Genomic DNA, 6,984 nt, shown 5'->3' on the forward strand with positions numbered 1-6,984 from the left:
ATAATTGTAGGAGAAAATAATAGCTTTTTTCTGTTATAGGAAATAAATAGTAGATTTACAGTGGCCAGAGGCAGAACAAAACCTATTTGAAAATTAGACCTATTGGGTAATGCAACAATTCTGCTCAGGGGAAAAAAAAAAGTGGGTCCTAGAAAAGCTTCTCTCTAAAATACGTAAAGGAGACAAAAACTCATCTCTGACAATTAGAGGGTGGCCATCCTGGTCATTTGGCTAATACTCTACTATCTTCTGAGCAATATTAGTAAAATGGTGCTTTCTTAAGCTTATGATGTCTGGCCAGCTAGTGAAAGGTAAAATACCAAGGAACAACGAGCGGTTTTGGAATCCTCATTCTTTCTTCCTTGGTTTCTGTCTACCAGATTCTCAAAGTAATTTTCTCTGCCCTTCCCTTGTTCCTAGCTACTACTCTGAGGTTTGTACCCTGGGAACTGGCTTCTCAGGATGGGTTAAAATCGTTCATTTCCCACCTAAACGTGAGGTTGGGGGCTACTTACAGTAGTCAAGGCTGTTCTCGGCAGTATGCTTGCTCCAGTGGTGGGATGACATTAACCCCACAGTTTTGACCTTGTGACTCACAGAGGTTACCATGGGGACCCCAGACAGTAGTTATGACTCACTGCAGGTCAGTGGTACCCTGTGGCAGCCATGTCAGTTTGCCCACCCTGCTGGCTTCGTAGGACTAAACATAAATAACACAAGCTCCGTATGCCTGTGTGAAATCACACAAGGGAAAGGATGCTACTGGTTCTTGAGGATAAAATTAATGGTATGGAAGGCTGCTCAGATTAGGTTCAGATGCCTCCCTAACTTCTGATTGAAATTCTAGCAGTTTCTTTACCGATGGCCTTCGAAGTTTTAAGTTTATTAGTATACAGGTGACATGCAGAGGGATTACAATAACAAGGACCAGTAATGAGTACATTTCCTTTCACACAGTGCAGTGGTTCCCCTTTCCTCACTCCCACTGGACTCCAGTTGTTGTTTATACTGGTCCTGGGCTTGAACTCAGAGCCTGGGTACTGTTCCTGAGCTTCTTTTGTTTAAGGCTGAGCCCCAACACCACTTCCACCTTTTTCTGAATAGTTCGTTGGAATGAGTTTCACGCACTTTTCTGCCCAGGCTGGCTTTGAACCGCAATCCTCAGATCTCAGCCTCTTGAGTGGCTAGGATGACATGTGTAAGCCGCCAGTGTCCAGCTGGACTTCAGTTTTATGCATTACTGCTGAAAGAGATGCTGATATGAAAGCAAAGAAAATTTTATATTAAATAAATTTACGGGACTTTGGTTCATAATTGAATATTATTTCATTTTTACTTATTTTTGTCAGTTGTGGGGCTTTAACTCAGGTCTTGGGCACCATCCTTCAGCTCTTTTGCTCAAGGCTAGCGCTCTACCACTTGAGCCACAGCACTGCTTCTTGTCTTTTCTGTGTATGTGGTGCTGAAGAATCGAACCCAGGGCTTCATACATGCTGGGCAAGCACTCTACTGCTAAGCCGCATTCCCAGCCCCCTCCACTTGTGGTTTTTGAGTGGCTAATTGGAGATAGTCTCATGGGGACTTTTCTGCCCGGGGGTGGCTTTGAACTGTGATCCTCAGATCTCAGTCTCCTGAGTAGCTAGGATTACAACTGAGAGCCACACACCTAGCTTTTTTATTTTTATTTTTTATGCTGGTACTGGGGCTTGATCTCAGAGCCTAGGCTGTTCCTGACCTTTTTCCACTCAAGGCTGATGCTTTACCACTTGAGGCACAGCTCTACCTCTGGCTTTTTGGTGGCTAATTGGAGATCAGAGTCTCGTAGATTTTGCTGCCCAGGCTGGCTTTGAACTGTGATTCTCAGATCTCAGCTTCTGAGTAGCTAGGATGACAGGCTACTGGTGCCCAGATATTTGTTTCTTCTTTTTCCTCTAGGTAGTATTTCACTGCCTCGATTCCCCCAGCACTTGCCTGTTTGATCAGCACTTGCCTGCTGATGGACATCTTGATTGTTTCCAAACGTGGCCCGTTAAAGCTGCAAGGAAGTGGCTTGTGGCTGTACATTTTCACCAGTCTGAAATAACACCTGGGAGTGCACATGCATAGTTCTTGGCTAGGCCTGTGTTTGGCTCTAGAAGAAGCTGCCCAGTGGTTTTCCAGGCAATCCTGTGCCATTTCACACTTACCAGCAATGTGTGAAAAGTACAGTTCTGAGCATCCTTGCCAGCATTTAGTTTAGTTTTTTTCTTTCTCTGCCAGTCCTGGGGCTTGAACTCCAGCCTGAGCACTGTCCCTGGCTTCTTTTTGCTCAAGGCTAGCACTCTACCACTTGAGCCACAGCGCCACTTCCAGCTTTATCTGTTTATGTGGCGCTGAGGAATCGAACCCAGGGCCTCATGCATGCTACGCAAGCACTCTACCGCTAAGTCACATTCCCAGCCCCAAACATTTAGTTTTGCTGTTCTTTCTTTTTTCTTTTCTTTAAAGTTTTAACTGTTTTGATATGAGCGTGGTGATAGATCATCCCGGATATTATTTGCACTTTCTGAATCATGAGGAGAAACACAATGTTCTTTCTTCAGACTTAGGTCCTAGTTACGGTGGAATTGATTTTTAAAACCTCAGAGCTCTGTGAGCTATTTCATATCTCACACTATAATAAATAGCTAAGAAAGGAGAGGAAAGCATTGAGATGAACGCTTTGAGATACTTTCTTCCAACATCCCTTTGTAAAAAAGTTAAGACAACTGCAAACGAGGCCCCTCAATGTTGTGACTGGAGGCAGGGTCGGCAGGCAGCCGGGCCCAAGTGTGAAGTCTGTGTTGCTTTCATCTGAACGGGGCACCTCCGCACAAACGAACCTTCCAGAAAGAACAGCATCTTCCCGAGCAGACTGACTGAAATAGTTTAAGTGCTGAGAAAAATAAAATAAAATTCCTCATGCGTGTTCGTTGTGGGGGTGGTTTCTGGACGGGGAAGTACAGCACTCATACCCAGTACAGTGCCTAGTGCTGAGGGAGCCCTGCTTACTTCAAGTCACTGGGAAGGGCTTGAAGAAGTGGAGATTTAGGAGCCATTTACAAAGGCTCCTTAGGAATTCCTGAGACCAGGGATGGGGGGAGGGTGTTTCTTGTCATTATAGATTTATTGCTCCTCTGAATAAAAAAAAAAAAAAACCAACAGAGTAGGAAGTAGAAATTGGACATACTGTGTTGTGTTAGTGCACCAGGGCTGCTGGGATAAAGAATGACATACTGGGTGATGGAAACAGCCGAAGGTATTGTTTCACCTTGTTTGAGGCTAGAAGTTCAAGATCAAGGAAGTTACATTCAAATGACTTAGCACGAGGGCTCAGCAGAAACCAAGTGTCTGGAGTGAACTTGCAGTTCCCCACAGAGTCAGGGCTTCGCTCATTCTTTCATCCAGATCAGTCTAGGTGTGTTGAGAGTATACACCAAATAGTTCTTGTCCCTTTTCTCTCATCCTCCTCACTCATCGATTTTATGCTACATAGTATTTGTTGACACCAAACAACACCTGTATTAGCGATTTCTATGTGTTAGCCCTTTTAAAGTGTCTAATAGCCCTACAAAGCAGGGTTGAATGTTATTATATAATAGAACATTATATTATATTTTACTGATAGGAGGCAGAGGCATGGAGAAGCTAAGGGACTTGGTTTTCCTTTCAGAACTACTTGCTACTGGGTTGAGCGATCCACTCAATTTTTCTGGCTTGGAGTCCACATTCCGAGATGCTAGGCTCTCTCCATTCTTGACATGAAAACAATTTCAATGGAGCTTCACGTAAACGTCAACAAAGTACTTCCTAAAATTCCTTGGAGGGTGAGTGTGGCTTGTTATTTTGCAACACAGCCAGTATTTGACATTCATTATTAAAGATGGCTACTTAGCCCAGTGCTGGTGACTCTCATGTCTGTGATTCTAGCTACTCAGGAGGGTAGGATCTGAGGATTCCAGTTTGAAGCCATAATCGCATATCCTGTTACTAGTAAAGGGACATAAAATAATTAGTAGGATTCAAGGCTGGGAATATGGCCTAGTGGTAAAGTGTTCGCCTCGTATACACGAAGCCCTGGGTTCGATTCTTCAGCACCACCCTTTATATAGAAAAAGCCGGAAGTGGCGCTGTGGCTCAAGTGGCAGAGTGCTCGCCTTGAGCAAAAGAAGTTCAGGGACAGTGCCCAGGCCCTGAGTTCAAGCCCCAGGACTGGCAGAAAAACAAAACAAAACAAAAAATATTAGTAGGATTCACTTAAGAATAGCCTTAACATACTATTTGGATTGGTGACCATTTTATTATTTATTTATTTATTTATTTTGGCTGGTCCTGGGCCTTGAACTCAGGGCCTAAGCACTGTCCCTGGCTTCTTTTTGCTCAAGGCTAGCACTCTGCCACTTGAGCCACAGGGCCACTTCTGTTTTTTTCTATGTATGTGGTGCTGGGGAATCGAACCCAGGGCTTCATATATACAAGTCAAGCACTCTTGCCACTAGGCCATGTTCCCAGCCTGGTGACCATTTTAAATATAACCATTTTAGTAAGTTCTAAACAGAAGCTTATCATAGGCTTGAAACACCATGGAAAAGAAGAATTCTCTAGCTACTTTGGAAATCTGACATAGTATAACTAATGTTGGCTATTTAGGCCTTATTATTTTGTAGCTATTCTTAGGACTACACAGGAGAAGTGTGTATATGGTTGTTGGAGATATGGCTCAGTTGGTCGAGCGCTAGCCAATGAGCAGATGCTTCAATTTGAGTCTCAGTCTCAGACCAAAAAAGAAAAAAAAAAAAGTAAAGAAATGTAAACATGTATTCATTGCAATGCTTGTAAATTAGTGGGTATAGCAGCATCTTTGTAATAATTCCAAACTGGTAGCGTCTTAAATTTCAACTAATGGTGGAGTGGATAAACCAGTTTAGACACTTTAAAAAATTATTGTTATTATAAAGGTATATACGGAGGTTTATAGTTATATAAGCCAGATAAAGAGTACATTTCTCCTTCCTTCCTTCCTTCCTTCCTTCTTTTCTTCCTTCCTTCCTTCCTTCCTTCCTTCCTTTCTTCCTTTTTTTCTTTCTTTCTTTCTTCCTTTCTTTACCAGTCCTGGGGCTTGCACTCAGGGGGCCTGAGCACTGTCCCTGAGCTTCTTTTTGCTCAAGGCTCAAGCACTTTACCACTTGAGCCACAGCGCCACTTCCAGCTTTTTCTGTTTATGTGGTACTGAGGAATCGAACCCAGAGCTTCATGCATGCTAGGCAAGCACTCTACTGCTAAGCCACATTCCCAGCCCAAACATTTCTTTTTTTTAAAAAAGATGATCTCAGGCTAGGGCACAAGTGGCTTATGCCTATAATTCTAATTACTCAGGAGACAGACCAGTTCAGAAAAGTTCTTTGGCCTCCATTTCCCAAACAACCAGCAAACTGCTGGGCTAGAGACATGACTGGTAGAGCTTCAGGTTAGCAAGTGCACAACCCTGAGTTCAATCTCTAGAACTGACAGGGAAGAAGGGAAGGAGGGAGGGCAGGAGAAGGAGAGTCAAAATAATCATTTTTACCCCCTTCAGAAGCTGAGACACTTCAACATTTACATCAACGTCCTCAGAAGAGAATTCACATTTATTTTGTCAAATACTTTCTGTGATCACTTTTTCCTTCTAGTTTTGGTGGTGCCGAGGTTTGAACTCAGGGCCTTGCCCTTGGCAGGCAGGTGCTCTCTCACTGGGTCACACCTGCAGCCCTTTGTACGCTGGTTATTTTGCTAGAGGGTCTCGTTTCTGGCCTAGGCCCATGTCTGGCCTGTGATCAGCATGTTCTAGGCTTCCATCATAGCTGGCATGAGAAGCGTGTGCCACTGTGTCCAGCCTCTCTCTGCGGAGATGGCGTCTCGTGGACTTTTCGTTCCCGGGGGCTGGTCTGGAGCTGTGGCTCTCCCAATCCCACCCACATAGCTCGGAAGGACGGGCGGCCTCCATGGCTGAGAAGGGAATCTCAGGACGGGGGACTCGGGCCGAGCTGGAACTGTGCTCTTCCAGATCTTAGCCTCCCAAATAGCCAGGGTTAGTAATGGGAGCTCCTAATGCCTGGCTTCTCATCACCCTTTGGCCAAATCTCTTCTGTTTTATATCCAAATCCTATTTTTCTTTTGACAGTCCTGGGGCTTGAACTTAGGGCCTGAGCACTGTCCCTGGCTTCTTTTTCCTCAAGGCTAGCACTCTACCACTTGAGCCACGGCTACACCTGAGCCACAACTACACTTCCAGGTTTTTTTGGTGAGTAATTGGAGCTAAGAATCTCACAGACTTTTCTGTTTTGAGTTGGCTTCAACCCTTTACCCTCAGATCCCAACTGTTTGAATAGCTAGGATTACAGGCTTGAGCCATGCAGAACGCCTGGCAATTCATTTTAAATGTTATACATTTCAGGAGAAGAAATATATTTGTTACAGATGATTTTTAAATCATCTTGTACTCAGGACAAAAGTTGAGGGAGGGTGCAGAAGATGCAGATGAAATAGGTTAGGGACTAAGTGGTATGCAAGTTTTTATATACTTTATTCTTACGCCATAGCAAAGACACGAATATTTATATTTGTATTGTACGGATACTGAATTATCTGTGGTTAAAATGGTATAGTCAGAGGGTTTTCTCTAGTCTTCTGTCTAAAGTGCCTGTAAAGTAAACCAGGGGGCAGACATGATGCTAAGCCCCACACATGAGATAGGTTGGCCAAATTCCACACTGCTAAAACACCGGTTGGCTCACCAGCACAGGGTTAAACGTCAATCTCTCAGCTTGCCAACAGAGCAAAACCAGAAGTGCCTAATGTGCAACAAAGGGAACCCACAGACATGCTTTTTTTTGCTAGAATCTGCAGTTTCATAGTGAAGAGGAGTCAGGGAGAGAAACTTTATTATACTAGAGCATTGAAGTGACAGGCCTGGATTTCCTGGTGGTG

This window comes from Perognathus longimembris, chromosome 3 (assembly GCF_023159225.1).
Source record: "Perognathus longimembris pacificus isolate PPM17 chromosome 3, ASM2315922v1, whole genome shotgun sequence".
NCBI classification, from domain to species: domain Eukaryota; kingdom Metazoa; phylum Chordata; class Mammalia; order Rodentia; family Heteromyidae; genus Perognathus; species Perognathus longimembris.